Raw genomic sequence first — 19,696 nt, 5'->3', positions numbered from 1 at the left:
TTTCTGTGTTTGTTTTTGTTCTTAAAGCAAATAATTCTTGATAGACACATCTGGACCATTTCCTTTTTGTGTGTGTATGTTGACCTGTATACTTGGCTTCATGATTGCTCTGTCATTTTATATGATAGAAGGTCCTTAAAATAGGAACGATTGCTCATTTTTTTTCTTACTTATATATTATGAATGAGGAGAAAGAAATGGAACTCTGCAGGGAGGAGAGAATGATGAAATTGCAACCTTGCATTATTTGAACAGCAATTTTTGTATGAGAAAGACTTTGAACTAAAGTTAGTGTATCTCACTCACTATTTGGTATGGAATCCCTACATAACAAATTATCATGGATTTAGTGGTTTAAAGCAACACACATTTATTATCTCACAGCTCCTTGGGTCAGGAGTCTGGGCAGGGCTGAGCTGGTTCCTCTGCTCAGGATCTCATAAGACTGAAACAAAGGTGTTGACTATGTGTTCTAATATGAAGAATTGACTGGAGAAACTCAATTCAGGTGTTGACAAAATTTATACCCTCTGGCTGGTTGACTGAGGGCCCCATCTTCTTCCTAGCTGTCTGCTGGAGAATGTTCTCAGGCCCGACAGGCTGCCTGCCGTTTCCTGCCACGGTGCCCTAGCAAGTCAGTAACTTACAACATGGCCATTTACTTCTTTAATGCCATCTGGTAGATCTCTCTCACTCCAGTCTACTAAAATTAACTCAAACATAGAAGTAATATCCCATCTCCTTTGTCACATTCAATCAGTTAGAAGCAAGTGACAATTTCTACTTATACTCACAGGAAGAGGAATATGGGGCTTCCGGTGGCGCTAGTGGTCAAGAATCCTCCTGCCAATACAGGAGGCTCCAGAGATGCGGGTTCCATCGGGAAGACCCCCTGGAGTAGGAAATGGCAACCAGATCCAGTATTCTTGCCTGGAGAATCCCATGGACAGAGGAGCTTCGTAGGCTACACAGTTCATAAGATGGCAAAGATTCAAACTTGACTATGCATGCATCCCCCACAATTTGCGAAGGGTCAACTTAGGGTATTTCTGCCACAGTGGGCCTTTGTGTGAAATTTTAAAAAAGAAAACTGTGAATATACTTTAGATAAAACTATTTAATTGTATAAAAAGGAATATGTACTATTAGTTCAACTGGTTTACTGTGGCTGAGAATGATGAATGCCATCTCATATTTAATTGATCTAATTCTTTTGGCTGACAATATTTTTACTGCCAATTTTTAATTAAATTGTTTCTCTCAGGTCTCCTTGACCTCTGGATGCTCTGTTCTGAAGAGTTATCTGGAAGCCCTCATCTAACTAATAATGTCTACCAAACTCAGAACTTTTACTAGGTACAAGCTCTTATACTATGTATTTATTGCCCTATGACAAATACTTATTTATTTGTCTTATGACAATAAATACAGGCAAAATATATTAGAATCCCTAATATACTGACCCAGTCAGAATTACTACTTCGAAAATAGAAAGTTTGTTACCCTATTCTTGGATTATTTCCCTACAGAAAGGAAAATAAGCCTTAGGAGGACTGTGTTTTATAGCATCTAGAACCACACTGGGACTTTCCTGGTGGGACAGTGGCTGGGAATCTGCTTGCCAATGCAGGGGACACGTGTTCAATCCCTGGTCCTGGAGGATCCCACATGCTGTGGGGCAACAAAGCCCATGCACGACAACTACAGAAGCCCAAGTACTTAGAGTCTGTGAGTCACAGCCGCTGAGCCCTCATGCTGCCACTACTGAAGCCCATGTGCCTAAAGCCTGTGCTCCACAACAAAAGAAGCTGCAACTACGAGAAGCCCACACATCACAACTAGAGAATATCCTCTGCTCTCTGCAACTAGAGAAAGCCCACAGGCAGCAATGAAGCCCAGCCCAATCAAAAATAAAATAAACAAATAAATAAATTATATAAAATTGAGAACTACAATGCACTCAAAGAGAGATTAAGCAATCCTGCTGGCATAGTTTGCAGACTATTAAAACATTTCTTTCAGTGGAGATACTATACTAAGTTCTGCTATTCAATGAATTCATAGGCAAAGAGGTAAATGAAGAGTTAAATTTCTGGTGTGTTAAATGCCTGGTGTGCCTTCCCCTAGAGTATGCCCTTTTTCCTTTCTTTCAGGGATAGGCAGATAATAGGTCTCTATTTTTTTTTTTTTTTGTAAAATTTTCCTATGTAATTAAACATCCTTCCTGAGAAACTATTCATAGTAACTGGTTTATAGAATCCTGTTAAATAGAAAGTATGGTATTCTGATTATACAGCCTTAGGTTGACTATTAGGAAAACACTTTACAGTTATATCTTTTCCTATCTGACTACTCAGAAACTTAATTATAGATGTGGCATATATTGTCCTGATCAAGTACTTTGTCCTGTAATATATAATGCAAATTAATATTATAACCTTAATTTCCCTATCATATTTTAAGTGTTCTCACCTCTGGCCCCTTTCATAACAGAGATCTACATAGATATTGAACAATGTGCTTCTTTTTGGAAGAAAATAAAAATTTTCATGAAATTTTGTTTTAAGAACCTCAGTTAATACATTCTTATAGCTTAACTTTCCTCTATGGCCATGAAAATTTAAACACCCTTAGTTTACTGCTGTGGGTATAAAAACCTAATTGATAATTATACAACTAAAGCCATCTCTGACACTTTTCTCTGTTTTCCTTTGGGTTAACATTTTCATCGTTTATTAAGTTACTGATAACCATGATGATGATAATGATAGCTAATATGTGTTGAGCACCGTTCTTGACATAAATTATTTCACAATATCCTATAAGGATATCCATTTTACAGATAATAAAACTGAGGTTTAGAAATTAATAGCACGCTCAATAGTCATACAGATGGCAGATCCAGAACTCAGACTCAGCTCATTCTAGCATCAGAGTATATTGGCATCTTTCCCCAGTCTACCACTATGCATTTTTAGTGATTGAATTTTATGAATTGGTGATATGTTAGTCACAGGAAAATATAAGAATCTTCAACACATTTAAAATGGAAGCATTTTAACAGTCTGTGTATGGTTGCTACAATACCTGTTTTCCATAAGTTTGATAAAATTTCCACAAATATGGCACTATATTTGATAACGAACCAGGTTAAAGTAATTTTAGCATCGAAATATTTGTGTAAGATATGATCTTGCTCTCACAGCTAGCAGAATGTGCATATCCTCCACTTCGTTAAAGGTGTCACTATATACCATGGCCATCTTGTAGGGATCTCCCTAGAGAACATAATAGCTAGATACAATGATATGCACATTACCAGTAAAGAGTATATATTCAATGAGACACCTATTTTGCAATATAAACTGAAGAATGAATATTGACTGTCACAGTATCAACAATACTCTTTCCTTTTTAGGATTATAATCTTCTTTAATGGATCAATGAAACCTGGATGCAAGATTATATTAAAGGCTGTATTAGTTTTCTAAGGCCATCATGATAAAATATCATAGTCTGGATGGCTTAAGTGATAGAAACTTATTTTCCCCAAATTCTGGAGGCTAGAAGTCCGTGATTAACATGTAGGCAGGTTTGGTTTCTTCTCCTTGGCTTGTAGATGGGGGGTTTCTTCCTCACGTGGTCTTCCCTCTGTATGTGCCTGTGTCCTAATCTCCTCTACTATAACGATATCAGTCACATTGGGTCAAGGCCAATACATATGACCTAATTTTATCTTAATTATATCTTTAAAATCCCATTTCTAGATATAGTTACATGCTGAGTACTGAGAGTTAGAACTTCAGCATATGAATTAGGAATGGGGACATAATTCAGCCCACAGCAGAGTCATACTTTAATGTCTGTTTAGGAAGTAATAAAAATATTCCATTGGATTGTTGCCTAGTAATCCTTCCCTTTTCTTGCTGTGATTCCCTAACCACAATTGTCAATACGTTATTTCAGGAAATAAAAACATGCAAAGGCTCATAAAAAGTAGCAATTTCCACCTCCAAAAGAAAACAAATCAGAAAGCAGTTAATAATTCACAAAAGGCAAAACAAATTCTCCTAAATTTGTTAAGTACTCTAGAATCTCCAAACTAGGTTTCAACAGTACGTGAACCAAGAACTTCCAGATGTTCAAGCTGGATATAGAAAAGGCAGAGGAACCAGAGATCAAATTGCCAATATCCATTGGATCATAGAAAAAGCAAGAGAATTTCAGAAAAAAAACATCTACTTCTGCTTCACTGACTACGCTAAAGCCTTTTACTGTGTGGGTCACAACAAACTGTGGAAAAATTTTCAAGAGATGGGAATACCAGATCACCTTACCTGCCTGCTGTGAAACCTGTATGCAGGTCAAGAAGCAACAGTTAGAACCGGATATATAACAGACTGGTTCCAAATCAGGAAAGGAGTATGTCAAGGCTGTATATTGTTACCCTGCTTATTTAACTTATATGCAGAGTATATCATGTGAAATGCCAGAGTGGGTGAAGCACAAGCTGGAATCAAGATTGCAGGAGAAATATCAATAATCTCAGATATGCAGATGACACCAACCTTATGGCAGAAAGTGAAGAAGAACTAAGGAGACTGTTGATGAAAGTGAAAGAGGAAGAGTGAAAAAGGTGGCTTAAAACTCAACATTCAGAAAACTAAGATCATGGCATCTTCTCCCATCACTTCATGGCAAATAGATGGGAAACAATGGAAACAGTGACAGACTGTTTTTCTTTTTACAGCTCCCAAATCACTGCAGATGGTGACTGCAGCCATGAAATGAAAAGACGCTTGCTCCTTGAAAGAAAAGCTAGACAGCATATTAAAAAGCAGAGACATTACTTTGCCAACAAAGATCCATCTAGTCAAAGCTATGGTTTTTCCAGTAGTCAGGTATGGTTGTGAGAGTTGGACCACAAAGAAAGCTGAGCGCTGAAGAATTGATGCTTTTGAACTGTGGTGTTGGAAAAGAATGTTTGGAGTCCCTTGGACTGGAAGGAAGTCAAATGAGCCAATCTTAAGAAATCAACCCTGAATGTTCATTGTAAGGACTAACATTGAATGAAGCTGGTGCTCCAATACTTTGGCTACCTGATGTGAAGAGATGACTCATTGGAAAAGACTCTGATGCTGGAAAAGATTGAAGACAGGAGGAGAAGGGGATAACAGAGGATGAGATAGTTGGATGCCATCACCATCTTGATGCACATAAGTTTGCGCAAACTCCAGAAGTTGGTGATGGACAGGGAAGCCTGCCGTGCTGCAGTCCATGGGGTTGCAAAGAGTCAGACATGACTGAGCAACTGAACTGAACTGACTCTAGAATCCACCTCATCCAACTCACACTGTCTAGTAAATGATTTTGACAGATTGTTCAAGACAAGTTTTGACAAAAGAAATCGCAGTTTCTCCTATTGAATTTTTATATGCAAATACAATATATTGTTTTAATGTGAATGACATGACTAAAACTGCTTCCCTCATAGCTCAGTTGGTAAAGAATCTGCCTGCAATGCAGGAAACCCTGGTTTGATTCCTGGGTCAGGAAGATACGCTGGAGAAGGGATAGGCTACCCACTCCAGTATTCTTGGGCTTCCCTTGTGGCTCAGCTGGTAAAGAATCTGCCTGCAATGCAAGAGACCTGGGTTCAATCCCTTGGTTGGGAAGATCCCCTGGAGAAGGGAAAGGCTACCCACTCCAGTATTCTCACGTAAAGAGTCAGACACGACTGAGTGACTTTCACTTCATAAGGGGAAAACTTTAAGGTGAAATATTTATAGAAATTATAATGAGAAAACATTATTATCCTATATATTTTCTCAAATTTAGTAATTAAAATATTAATCATTACATAAGCATATGACATAAAATGACTGTTTACACAAATCTCCTATTGAATTTTAATATAAAAGTTAGATATGTCTCATGGGCACCAGGTACTCCATTACCTTTATTTTCTGAGGGAACCTCAGGACCAGTCATCGCTTAACTGTTGTATTTGGATCAGTTCCATCTATTTCAACCTGTCAAATAAGCAAGTGAAAAGTAGCAGTGACTCAGTGGCCCCTACATTGCATAGTAATTACAGATTTGTTTAGTTTTGCAATTAACACTTAGTATAGAGGCCCTTCCTGAAATTTGTGATTGGGACTCCACAGACTTAATTATTTGCTAATTCAGCCTCATTTCTCACTTTGACTAGAATTTGGCAAAGAACTTATGGTAGCAATTTAAGTTTAAAATTGGGAATTTTGATAGCATTAAGTATTGATGAAGAGTAAGATGAATATTTTTGAATATCATAAACCAGGGGTTATTGTTAATCTTTTTTAAAAATCATAGACCACTGTGAGGAATTAATGAAAGCTACAAAGGAGAATTTGCTTACAGTAAACAAAATTTTACACTACATTTTAAAATTTAAAGATGTCTTGAATACCAGTGGAACTCAGGTTAGAATTTCTGGTTTGGAGGCATGAGTATCATCAACTCAGGGACACAGAGAGTTGGAAAGAAACCAACTCCTGATTGGATTAACATTAACTTCACACTAATGATCTAGAAGATGGTCAAGTGTTCATCCAAGCATGAAAGTTCTCCAAGTATAAAAGCCATTTATATCAGTCTCTAACACTACATAAGATGTTTGACCTTCAACAGAAAATGACAAAGTATACGAAATGTTAAAAGAAAACAAGCTTTCAAGACACAAAGTAATCTTCTAAACCAGACCTAGATATGACACAGATGTTAGTACTAACTGAAAGGAAATTGTTAAATAGCTATAATTAATATACTAAAGAATCCAATGCCAAATGTGAATGAAATGCAAGATCATATGGGCAGTATCAGTAAAATGATTAAAAGTACAACAAAAAAAGAAAGCATAAGTGCCAGGCATGTATAACACAGTAACAGAATTGAGGAATGTCTTCCATAAGCTGATAGATAAACTTAACACAACCAAACAAAGAATAATTAGATTTGGTTAGAGTTATAGAAATTAACCACCTTGAAAGACATTAAAAAATATATATGGGGGGGATCAAATTGCCAACATCTGCTGGATCATCGAAAAAGCAAAAGAGTTCCAGAAAAACATCTATTTCTGCTTTATTGACTATGCCAAAGCCTTTGACTGTGTGGATCACAATAAACTATGGAAAATTCTGAAAGAGATGGGAATACCAGACCACCTGACCTGCCTCTTGAGAAACCTGTATGCAGGTCAGGAAGCACCAGTTAGAACTGGACGTGGAACAACAGACTGGTTCCAAATAGGAAAAGGAGTACGTCAAGGCTGTATATTGTCACCCTGCTTATTTAACTTATATGCAGAGTACATCATGAGAAACAATGGGCTGGAGGAAGCACAAACTGGAATCAAGATTGCCAGGAAAAATATCAATAACCTCAGATATGCAGATGACACCACCCTTATGGCAGAAAGTGAAGAAGAACTAGAGTCTCTTGATGGAAGTAAAAGAAGAGAGTGAAAAAGTTGGCTTCAAGCTCAACATTCAGAAAACTAAGATCATGGCATCCAGTCCCATCACTTCATGGGAAATAGATGGGGAAACAGTGGCTGACTTTATTTTTTTGGGCTCCAAAATCACTGCAGATGGTGATTGCAGCCATGAAATTAAAATACGCTTACTCCTTGGAAGGAAAGTTATGACCAACCTAGACAGTATATTAAAAAGCAGAGACATTACTTTGCCAACAAAGGTCTGTCTAGTCAAGGCTATGATTTTTCCAGTGGTCATGTATGGATGTGAGAGTTGGACTATAAAGAAAGCTGAGCACCAAAGAATTTATGCTTTTGAACTGTGGTGTTGGAGAAGACTCTTGAGAGTCCCTTGGACTGCAAGGAGATCAAACCAGTCCATCCTAAATAAAATCAGTCCTGAATGTTCATTGGAAGGACTGACGTTGAAGCTGAAACTCCAATACTTTGGCCACCTGATGCGAAGAGCTGACTCATTTGAAAAGCCCCTGATGCTGGCAAAGATTGAGGGCAGGAGGAGAAGGGGACAACAGAGGATGAGATGGTTGGATAGCATCACCGACTCAATGGACATGGGTTTGGGTGGACTCCAGGAGTTGGTGATGGGCAGTGAGGCCTGGCGTGCTGCAGTTCATGGGGTTGCAAAGAGTCGGACATGACTGAGCAACTGAACTGACTGACCATAAGGGAGTATATGAGAGCTATTTTCTGTTTGTTCCATTTCGTCTTTGTTTCCATTTAAAATATTTTTAATTTTCTTAAAGATTTTCTCTCACTTATGCATTATTCAAAATGAAAGGTTTAATTTTCAAATATTTGAATATTTTCAAATAACTTTCTGTTATTGATTTGTAGTTTAATTCCCATAGGTCCAAGAACATACTTTATATAATTTCCTTTAAGTTCTGTGAAGTTTGTTTTATAGAACAAAATCTGGTCTATATTGCTGAATTTTTCCATGTGAATTTGAGAAGCATGTGTATTCTGCTGCTATTGGACAGAATGTTCTAGAAATGAATATCAGGTCACATTTGTTGATAGTGCTGTTCAGATCATTTACATCCTTCCTTATATTCTGCTTACTTATTTTCCAGTTGCTAAGAAACATGTTGGTGACTCCAGGTATAATTGTGGATTTATTTATTTCACCTTTCAGATATATCAGTTTTTCTTTCACGTAGGTTGAAAATCTTTGTTGTGTAAATACGCATTTGTACTCTTGGAGAATGCTTTCTCAAACTTCTTTAGATTGGTGAAAATTTGAGACACAAAACCAAAACCACCAGTCATAAAATAAAAAATCAATATACAAAACTTTGTAAAATCATAAAACTTTTTCTCTTCAAAAGATACTCTAGGAAATTTTTTCCAATCCACAGAGTGGGACAAAATATTTGAAAACACACATGTCTGATACAGGATCTGTATCTAGATATACAAAAAAGTGCTCAAAATTCAACAATAATAAAGCAAATAATCTGATTTTTTGCAAATGGGTAAAAGATATGAGCAAACATGTCACCATAAAAGAGATGCAGAAGGCAAATAGGCTTATGAAAAGATACTCAGTTTAATAGCTCATTAGATAAATGCAAATAAAACCACAATGATTTTTCACTGCTCATCTATTAGAATGACGGTATAGATAGTATTCAAATGTATAATACTATACAACCAGCAATCTAGGTATTCACTAAAGTGAATTGAAAACATATATTCACTCAAAAACCTGTGTATGAATGTTTATAGCAACTTTATTCATAATATCCCAAAACTGTAAACTCTAAATGTCATTCAACAGAAGAATGGATAAACAAACTGTGGTATATCCATACAAGGAATACTACTTATATATAAAAAGAAATGAACTACTAAGTCTTATGAATTAGTAGGATGAATCTTACACACATCCAAAGTAAAAGAAGCCAAAACTTAAAGGCTATATATTGTGTGTTTCCCTGCAATTCCTACATTCTTGAAAAGGCAATGTAAAGGAATAGGAATCAGATCAGTGGTAGTCAGGGACTGAGAATGGAGGAAGGGTTGATACAAAGTGACAGCATAAGGAAATTTTTCATGCCATGGGACTATCCTGTATGGTGCTACGGTGGTAAATATACAACTATATATTTGTCAAAGCTATGGTTTTTCCAGTAGTCATGTAAGGATATGAGAGTTGGACAATAAAGAAGGCTGAGTGTCAAAGGATTAATGCTTTTGAATTGTGGAGAAGACTCTTGAGAGTCCCTTGGACAGCAAGGAGATCAAACCAGTCAATACTAATGGAAATCAACCCTGAATATTCATTGGAAGGACTGATGCTAAAGCCGAAACTTCAATACTTTGACCACCTGATGGGAATAGCCAACTCATTGGAAATGACTCTGATGCTGGGAAAGATTAAAGGCAGAAGAGAAGGGAGCCACAAAGGAAGAGATGGTTAGATGGCATCACTGACTTAATGGACATGAGTTTGAGCAGATTCTAGGAGATAGTGAAGGAGAGGGAAGCCTGACATGCTGCAGTCCATGGGGTCACAAAGAGTCAGACAAGACTTAGCAACCGAACAACAATATATTTGTCGAAACCCATAGAAATAATCACCATGAAGAATGAATTTTACCATAGGTGAATTTTTTAAAAATCAACCACATTTTCAGGAGATCCCAAGATGGGATGCAGACCATAAAACCATACCAGGTAAAAAGTTAACATTAAAGGAAGCTTGGTGAAGACTCTTTGGGAACTCTGTGTAATATTTGGCAACTTTAAAGTTATATAAAAATTAGAAGTTAAAGAAAAGCGAACTACCTAGTAGCATCACATTCACTTAATACAATACCACCTCAACACCAAAAAAAAAAGAAATATGTAATCTCATAACAAAGTGAAGTTCCTACAATTCCTAACTATGAAGTTTAAAACAAAAAAGTTTGGTAGTCATTTAGAGCTCCAAAAGCATCATTTTTCCATTTTGTTTCCTGGCAGATTTTAAACGATCATTTAAAGGGAATTCATCTAGGAAGTGCTTAAGAAAGATTTTTCAATGAATTAATGAGTTAACAACATTCAAATTAACAATATTCAAATATTCAAATATCATCTTCCCCTTAGCCCCAGCGCCTTCTTCTAATTTCACAATTTTAGTTGATGGTGATTTTATCATCTCAGTGCCCCAGACTTGAAACCTTGGCATCTTTTTAAACTCTAGGCTTTCATCTCAACATTTCTCCCCACCCTACAAACATCAAGGAAGTCATCAACCGTGTCATTTCTATCCTTGCTTTTCGTTTGCTGCTCTTAATCACAGTAACAAAGCTCCCATATATTTTGTACGTGTGACTACAATATGACTTTGAATGGCCCCCTTTTATAAAGTGGTTGCCAGGTAGATCTCCCTTCCTTACTCTGACTATGGAATGATAGTGCTCCAAAACTTTCAATGATTAATCATTTTATACTAAATAAATTGTACCCTCTTTAGGGCATTTAGTGGCTTCTAGTATTTATTAACATAGGAAAACTGAACTCGTCATTGTCTCCCAAGGACAATATCATTGTTCACAGTGTTCATGCCATTCTTGCTTCTGTTTCTTCCACTGGAGTGTGTTTTTCCTGTCTGTACATAGAAATCCAGCCATCTTAGTTCACATTTCATATTCTTCGTAAAGTTTTGCCTGATTTCCTAAAAAAGTGAATGCAAACTCCCATGCCCTCCAAAACTCCATGCCATTTTGTATAAACTTCTCTTATGAGTTTTATCACATTTTCACCTTGTATTATGATCATTTAACCATCTTATTTCTTTCCTCTTTTAATATAAAAACAGGGGCTGTGATTCATCCTTATTTTTCTTTTTTGTGCTGAACCAGAAAAAGTGCTGATATGTGACCATAAGATGATAAACACAGAATAAATAATTAAATAAAATATCAATGAATGAATAAGTGAATGTTAACTAAATTGTGATGAAGGAGGAAGTGAAATTTGGACTAGAAAATGGTAGTTGTTTCTTTTCTCCTATGATGATGACTATTGGGGAAGAAAACCAGCTTAACTGCAAAGAACACCACAGGCTATTCACAATGTCTCCTGGCTACTGAATCTCCTATTTTAGCCACAGGCACACTGGTGACTTTATGACTTTTTCTAGAACTTCCATGACAACAAAAGGGACAGTCTCCTTCAGGCCCTAGAGCTGACTGTGAACTCAGGCAATGGCTCTTGATTCTTAGGAATAGAAAAGCTTCCATCAGTTTTCATGTACTGAAAGAAAAAAGCATTATAAAGACATTTGATTTATCTCTTTTACATGAAAGAAACTAGGCCATAGAGAAAGAACACTAGAGAATTTACTCAGATAATAGCAATCTCAGTAAAAAGCACCTGCTGACCCATACAAAATTAAGACATAACATGACACATACATTAAAGATACACATCAAATTAAATTCTAATACTCCAAATGACACTCTTCTTTATTAAGCACAATGGAAAGCAAGAGCCTGTGAGTGACAGATATTTTCCTACACAGCCATGGGTAAAGGATATTTTCTGGCTGAAACATCTTTTAAACATCACATTGAAAGTTCTAAACAAAGCATGCCTGCAATTTTTTTCTTAAAAAGAATACAAGTCTTTCTAACTTCTCTTTTCCTGCTGTGAAATATTTTGCATATTTACACAAAATTACTTAAAATTTTTCACTTAAATGGGCAGTTGTTGCCTAAAATCATCCATAAACACGAGAAAAATAAAGAAATCTTCAGTTATTTCTGCTACTTTGTTCTTAGGATACATGTGTTCATAGGACAATTAATATAGATAAATGAACTTTATGTGGTGGCTAAAGTTTTAGAAGACTCAAGCATTAAAATGTGAATAACTTATATGTGATTCAGTTTGGCCTTTAAAACGTTGGATTGAACATGTCCGTACTCACTTTTGACTACTTACATTTTCCCTTGAATGAAAAACAACAGTAGAAAATTTTTAAAAATTCAACTATGCATGGAATTTCACTGGATATAGATTCTATGGAGAGCCAAACTCTTTATTCAAAACTCATTATCTGGTATCATTTAGAGAAGCTATTTTTTATAGTCCTGGGTACATGTGCAAAAACTGACTTTCCATGTCTGGATTATAATAGCTTATATATTTAGCTAGCTCTTTCAATGGTTATCTATATTGTAGATTTCTCCAAACTCTGGATCACTGAAATCTATGTTAGTATCCTCAAGGCTTTTCATATTTTTGATAAATCTAAACTATAAAGACTATACATGTTCACACAAGTTTTGGATTAATTTACATTAAATGTGTAATAACCTTTAAACCCTTATTCTGAACACTGCTGAATTCTCACTTTAAGAAAAACTTCAATTTATGGGAAAAAAAAAAGAGAGTTTTTAAAGGAAGTCTCTAGGGAATCCTTTGGCAAAGTGAGTACTCACATTCTAACTTATCTGTTTTGCAAGTTGAGAAACAAGATTCTGGTTTCGGTATCTCTGGTAGAGGAGATGAGAATGAGGGCAAAGAGCATCTCTTGGACGGCCCAAGAGGAAAGGGTGAGATGAGAGGAGAGGGCAGCAGCCCGGGGTCTCTCCCTGGAAAGTGAAATGTCAGCAGGGTTAGGCCTTGCCAATATAAATACAATCACAATGATGATATAAAAAGACATGCATTTTCACCTCTATTGACTTTTCACGTTCATGGGATAATTATTGTAACATTTTCTTAAAGGGCAAAAAGCTTTTGATGATGAATACATCTCATTACATGGAATTTTACGTGTAATCCTTACATGAATCTCATTGTAATTCAATGGATGAATTACGTGTTAATGCTAGCATAACAAGCCTTTAACCTATTTGACTTAATTACAGGCATATCATCAGATTTACTGGGGAAAGGTTTCTTCCCTATGCTCTAAAAAGTCTTTTCACTTTTTTAACCCTTTGGTTAAACCTTTTGAAGGCAATATCAGCCTCTGTCATGAACAACCTGTTTCTTACAACCTCATCCTATGGATTTCACCTATAGAAAAAAGAGGGACAGAGCAGAGAAGACACCATTTTCCTTAACTTTGTGAGTGTCTGTATAGATGTTGGGGGCTCCCAGTATGCTATGTCTTTTATGAGCAAGATCTTTTTCAAATTAAGAGATGTGGTGAAATAGAAAGACTTGGGCTGGGAATTGGAAACCTAGTTCTGACACCCCCTAGGAGGGTAGCTTTAGAAAAGTCAATTAACCAGCATGAACCCTGGCTTTCTTTTCTGTTACATGGTGATATGATAACCACTTGCCCACCTGGTGAAGATCTAAAGCTATAATGTATGTGGTATTTGGAATAGTGTTGTGTAAAAAATAAAACACAATACAACTAAAGCGTATGGAAGAAGAAGAAGGATTAGAAGAAGGAAGAGAAAGTAGTAAGAAGAAGGGGAGGGGAGGGAGGGAGAGTAGAAGGAAAAGAACAAGAAGCCAGTCAACAGAAATACAACAAATTAACACTTTAAAGAGCGTTAGTAAACGTCCAACACACATGCATACAAAAACAGGAAATGAGTAGTATACCCAAGGAGCACATAAGAGGGATACCTAACTCAGAAGGGTTCGCAGAGCAAACAGTAATGAATCTGAGACTAATCAGGATAAATAAGAAAGAATTAGAATTGGAGTTGTGTTGGGGGTGAAGTGCATATGGAGGTAAAAAGATGAAAGGTCTTCATGAAAGAGATTATAATTTGTGCCTTCCTACAAAGTCAGGACCCAGCAAGTTTTTTGTTGAATGAATGAAAAGCAAAGCATATCTGAGTGTAGAGTGCAAGATGAGATGGATTGGAGATATGATGAGAAGGAGGTGAAAGTATGACTAATGGGGCTCAGTTTTAGGACAGTGACTCTGGTTACTACATGAAGAATGCTATAGAAAGGGAACGAGCAGAGAAGCCAGACAACATATGACTGCAGTGAGTCCATGGCCTTGAAGAGTCAGAGAAGCACGTGACTGTTGATCAGGTATGGGGTGTGAGGATAGTCTGAAGAAAGGGTTAAGGAAACACTGGCATCCCAGATTTACAGAGAAAGGAAGCCCTAAGCCAGAGATTCTAAATCTTACCCCTCAGTTACAGGAGCATATGTGAAGAAAGGCTTCTGAGGTCACACTAGTGATAAAGAACCACCTGTCAATGCAGGAGATGCAAGAGACTCAAGTTCAATCCCTGGGTCAGGCAGATCCCCTGGAGGAGGGCATGGCAACCCACTCCAGTATTCTTGCCTGGAGAATCCCATGGGCAGAGGAACCTGGTGGGCTACAGTCCATAGTGTCTCAAAGAGCCAAATACGACGGAAACGACTTAGCACATGGAAAGAAAGGCCAAAGTCTTAGTGTCAGTTAGCACGCTTCCTGAAAGAAGCTCCCTTAGCTGAGTCCTAACAGACAAAGAAAAGTCCACCAAGTGAACAGTAGAAAGCAGGGAAGCACTTATTTCTCATGTGTCTGCAGCCACCAGGGGGAGCTGAGTTTCAGGCTATCTGGTGACTATAGTCTTCTTGCTGAAGCTCTGCCCTTCAGCCACTTTCCTCCACTTGTGCTTGTTCTAGAGCCTGACCTGAAAGGACAACTCCACCTCATGGTAATGACAGAAGCACAAAAGGGCCAGTGGAAACATGCAAGGCTTAGAATTGGCACAGTATCACTTCTGTCCATGTGCCATCAGCCAAAGCAAGTCATACGTCCAACACCTAAATCAAAGAGGGAGCTACACTCTGCCTTTCGTGCGGGGTAATGCAAAAAGTGATATAGCAAAGGGCACAGATCCAGGGGCCAGGATGAGAAGCGATGAAGAACAAGCTCAAAAGTTCCATCTATCCCAGGGGCCTCTGCATGAACCTCAGGAGAGGGCCTTCATGAATGTAGAGAACATGAGACGATAGACAAGAAACCAGTTAAGTTTCACTTTAGTGGACAATGGAGGGGAGAAAGGGAGACAGAAATTGGGATGAAGAAAGGTGGGCATGGGCTTCATGAAGGGCTTATTGTAAATCATGGAAGGTACTAAAGTGCTAAATGCCAACAAGCACAGGGCATTCTGGGAACAGTTAAGGAGCAGATGGGCCCCTAACCCACTCTTAGGGGCATTGAGGGGAGACCTACCAGGCAGAGAGATTGGAATGAGCCAAAACTGTAGGACTACAATCCCTTTGACAAAGCTGGGGCTCACTGATCCAAGACACAGTGTCTTTGCGAAGCTATAAAATGTATTTCAGGGCTTATAAAACTCAAGGTTTCTACCTGAGCAAAGTAGCCAAGCTCTTCTGTCATGATTGGTGGATCCTGGGAAATGTCCCTTACCCCAAATTTAGAGGGCCAACAGAGTCCAGAGTATGCTGCCCAAGAACAGAGGAGAGGTCGAGGAGTCTGGTTCCATGCTGTACTGAGCCCAGCCCAGCCCACGGCAGGTGCTCCAGGGGGATTAAACTGTTTGTTCTCCTGTCAGCAGGCTAGTTAATCCTCCAAACCCGTGCCAGGGATATGCACACAGCAAACACTCTGCTCTGTGAGAGCTGTCCTGTCAGAAACCAAGAGAGCTGACTCCCCTGCAGATCTGAGCACCCCTCTAAGTCCTCTTTCTCTGCAATTACCAGAAGGGAGAATTGATCTCCCCAAAGGATGCCAGATTTCACAGAAGCCTTACTAATTCCTCCCCTTTTTACTGGCCAACTAAAAGTTGCATGTGTTGTGCATGTGTGTGTTTGTGTTGGGTGAGGGGGTTGATTGAGTGAGTTCAACAAACTCCAGAGAGGTCATACAGAGTCAGTGGCTCAATATGAATTAGCAAAGCCTCATGCCCTGTCTGGTTCCCAATCCTTTTTTATCTAACCACAGAACAAGTGGCCATATGAAGAAAACATAAAAAGCATTAACCTCTGATGAGTTACATTTATTTTTCTTGTGCATTTGGCATTCATTTTGGTTGTTTCAATTTGTGTGGCTTAGTATATAGAGTCCTGTGTGTTGTCCTCTGAATTCTGGGTCTTTTATTTCTGTTGGCATTTCCCTTATTCTTTCATTAAAGTTACAGTTTTCCATTTCAATAAAAGTGGTCTCTTGGTCTCAAATCTGTCCTTGGCTTTCATGTCATGGCAATGTGGAATTTAGCAGGATTCTCTCCCCTCTAAATAACTAAAAGTTATTTTCTCATTAGCCGTTAATTTTTTTCTTCCAATTTTATTTAGATGTAGTTTACATATAGCACTGTGTCAGTTTAAGGTGTGCTGCATAATGATTTGACTCACATACACCATGAAATGATTACTGCGATTTGATGAACACCCACCATGTCATCAGTTCAGTCCAGTCATTTCAGTCACTCAGTTGTATCCGATTCTTTGCGACCCCATGGACTGCAGTACACCAGCTTTCCAGTCCATCACCAACTACCGGAGCTTACTCAAACCATATAGATACAAAATTGAATCAATCCCGACACCATATCATACAGATACAAAATTTTAAAAATAGAAAAATGTGGTTTATGGTCTTCCTTGTTATGAAAATTCATAGGATTTACTCTCTTAACTTTCACATATAACATACAGCAGTGGTAATTATATTAATCATGCTGTACATTACATCCCTAGTACTTATTTACCTTATAACTGGAAGTTTGTACCTTCTGACCACCTTTTTCCAATCTCCCCAACCACCATAAGCCATGCTTGATCAACTGATTTGAATGTTTCGTGGGAGAATAAAATGATATTTTCTCTGGTTGGTTGTTTCTCCGGTGAAAGTCTCTGGCCTTTAAATATGCCCTAACATTGTCCACACTCAAAGTTTACAAATTTGGTACATTTCATGTCTGGGCATGACTGCAACTAGTTCTCTTTGAAATGCAGAGTTGTTGACTTCAGTGTGGCAGCACCACAGGCTGGATGCAGTGTTGCCAGAGTCACCAAAAGGCCATTTTCTGAAAAGACAGCAATGACCCCCCAAAAATAAAAGGCTTCCCCTGATGTAATCTAAGCAGCCCATGCTTATCTGTTTTGCACTAACTATCAAGCATATACGGTGAGATCCATAGATTGCCTGAGTGCAAATGAGCAGAAAGATGAGCTCAATTCCCTTTGCTGCCATGTTTTTCCAAAGACTGCAATCCACTTGAGAAGTAGGAAACAGTTCTCTGTAAACTATTCTAAAGATTACTGTTTAAATAATCATGTCAAGCTGGAAAAAAACAAATAGCATCACAATTTCCAATAAGGTGTTTTATCATTAAATAGTCAGGCTTCTAAATTGGAAAGAAAGTCGTTACATTTCATTGTGATGGCAGAGTATTAATGAGCTTCAAAGCTATCCACATCTAAGGACATTCTTGCCTGCTGTGCTTGCAGGGCTGGACCTAGAGTGTGGTGACTGCCTCGGCATAAAATTTAAGAGGGTGCCAGAAACTCAGTAGTCAAGATAAATATTTTAATGCAATAGTTATAAAACCAAAATTAGGGGAAAAAATCCACAGTGAACAAAATATCAAAATTGATTGTGAGCAAAGTGGATTGATTGTTAGGTTTCTGCCATTCAGATGGGTGTAACACCAGAAGACAGCCAGAATAGTCAATCAGTTGGAAATGTGTGATTACTGGAGTGATGACCTATATGTTCCAAGAGACTTCACAGAGAGAGAGAAAAACAGAGGGAGAAAACCTATGCATGTTTAGTGTTGTGTTTTATCCACCTTAGATTAAAGGACACTGGAAAAATGGAGAAAAGAAAGCCTACGGGAAAAGGAAAAGGAATCTGTGCAGCTATTCAAGACAGTCATTAACCTTGATCTAGTCCATCTACTTAGGGCTCCCCGCTTTGAAGAGGGGATGTAATTCTCTGACTTCAATCTGTGCTCTGCAGTTGGCTTCATTCTTTTATTGGCACCCTGGGAACGATAGTCATGTTCGTTCCATAACTCTGTGATCTCTGAGAGTCTGGCTTTCAAGTCAAAGGGACATGGAAATCGGCAATAGTTCAGGTAACTAGGCTAAAATATCTGACCTAAATTATCCTGAGAACCATCTTGTGGAATATATTAATCACTAAAATTGTATTTGGAGATAGTGGAGAGAAAAATGTTTGGTATGAAAAGACTGGGTGTTCTAATGCATGATGTGTAATGTTCAAGTGTGAAGTGTTACCCATCGCAATCATTAGAATGGGGAAAGTAACACACCAAAACCCTTCTCAGGGAGGGGGAATCTCTGAGCAAGTGGGCAAGCATGTGTCCCAGGCAGGGCAAGATGAGGCCACGGTCTGGGTGCCACTTGATATTTTATTAATTTCCTCTGTGAGAACTTCAGATCTTTTCATTATTTGTACACTTTATTGAACGAATGCCTCCCAGTCTTTTTAAGTAAAGGGCACAATTTTAAAAAAATTAAATTATCATGCACTAAAAGTTGTTCTTACCACGAATATATTTTAAAATGGGTGGCTGAAGTTATCACATAAATCTCAAACTGAAGTGAGGTGAAGAGATTATTTCTGAGAACAGGAGACACTGGAGAAAGAAGTCAGATGAAAGCAGACAAGGTCCATGTTGGTCCTTGCTCTCATGGAGCTTACTATCCTGTGCAGAAGACCGCCTTTAAGAGAATCATCATGCAAATAGATGTAGTGCTGTGCTGTACTTAGTTGCTCAGTCATGTCCCACTCCTTACGAGCCCATGGACTGTAACCCACCAGGCTCCTCTGTCCACGGGGATTCTCCAGGCAAGAATACTGGAGTGGGTTGTCATGCTCTCCTCCAGGGGGTCTTCCAACCCAGGGATCAAACCCAGGCCTCCCACGTTACAGGTGGGTCCTCTACCATCTGACTCACCAGGGAAACCCTAATAGATGTAGAAGGATAACTATTATCTAAGCTAGGGTTCAGGGAAGAATTTTCTGAGAAACTGAGATGTATCTTCTGACCTGGATGGACATATTACAGCTAACTTGGTGAAAGGGTGTCTGCATGGGAATAAGGGAAGCACCTGCAAAAAGGTGCGAAGAAAGAGCCTTTGACGATGGAAAATGGCTATTTTAAAAAAACTGAAGTATAGTTGATTTAAAATATAGTTACAGAAAAGGAAAAAGGGATAAATTATGAGTCTGGGATTAACAGAAACTGGTCAATTTTTTAA

At 38.1% G+C, this 19,696-nt stretch overlaps 1 long non-coding RNA gene across 1 annotated transcript in view; it reads right to left on the bottom strand.

The window, feature by feature from the left end:
• Positions 1–2,177: 2,177 nt before the first annotated feature.
• Positions 2,178–19,696, bottom strand: part of LOC145509425 (uncharacterized) — a 52,340-nt gene continuing 34,821 nt past the window's right edge. Inside the window, exons 3-4 of the long non-coding RNA XR_014056077.1 lie at positions 5,651–6,032; positions 2,178–5,268 (exon numbers count right to left, since the gene is read on the bottom strand). This is a non-coding gene — a long non-coding RNA (uncharacterized LOC145509425). The remainder of the gene's footprint in view (positions 5,269–5,650; positions 6,033–19,696) is intronic.

Source organism: Giraffa tippelskirchi, chromosome 6, assembly GCF_054371585.1.
Source record: "Giraffa tippelskirchi isolate mGirTip1 chromosome 6, T2T-mGirTip1v1.2.pri, whole genome shotgun sequence".
Taxonomy (NCBI): Eukaryota; Metazoa; Chordata; class Mammalia; order Artiodactyla; family Giraffidae; genus Giraffa; species Giraffa tippelskirchi.
The sequence above is the reverse complement of the archived record's forward strand: the minus strand, read 5'-3'. Positions and strand labels throughout refer to the sequence as shown.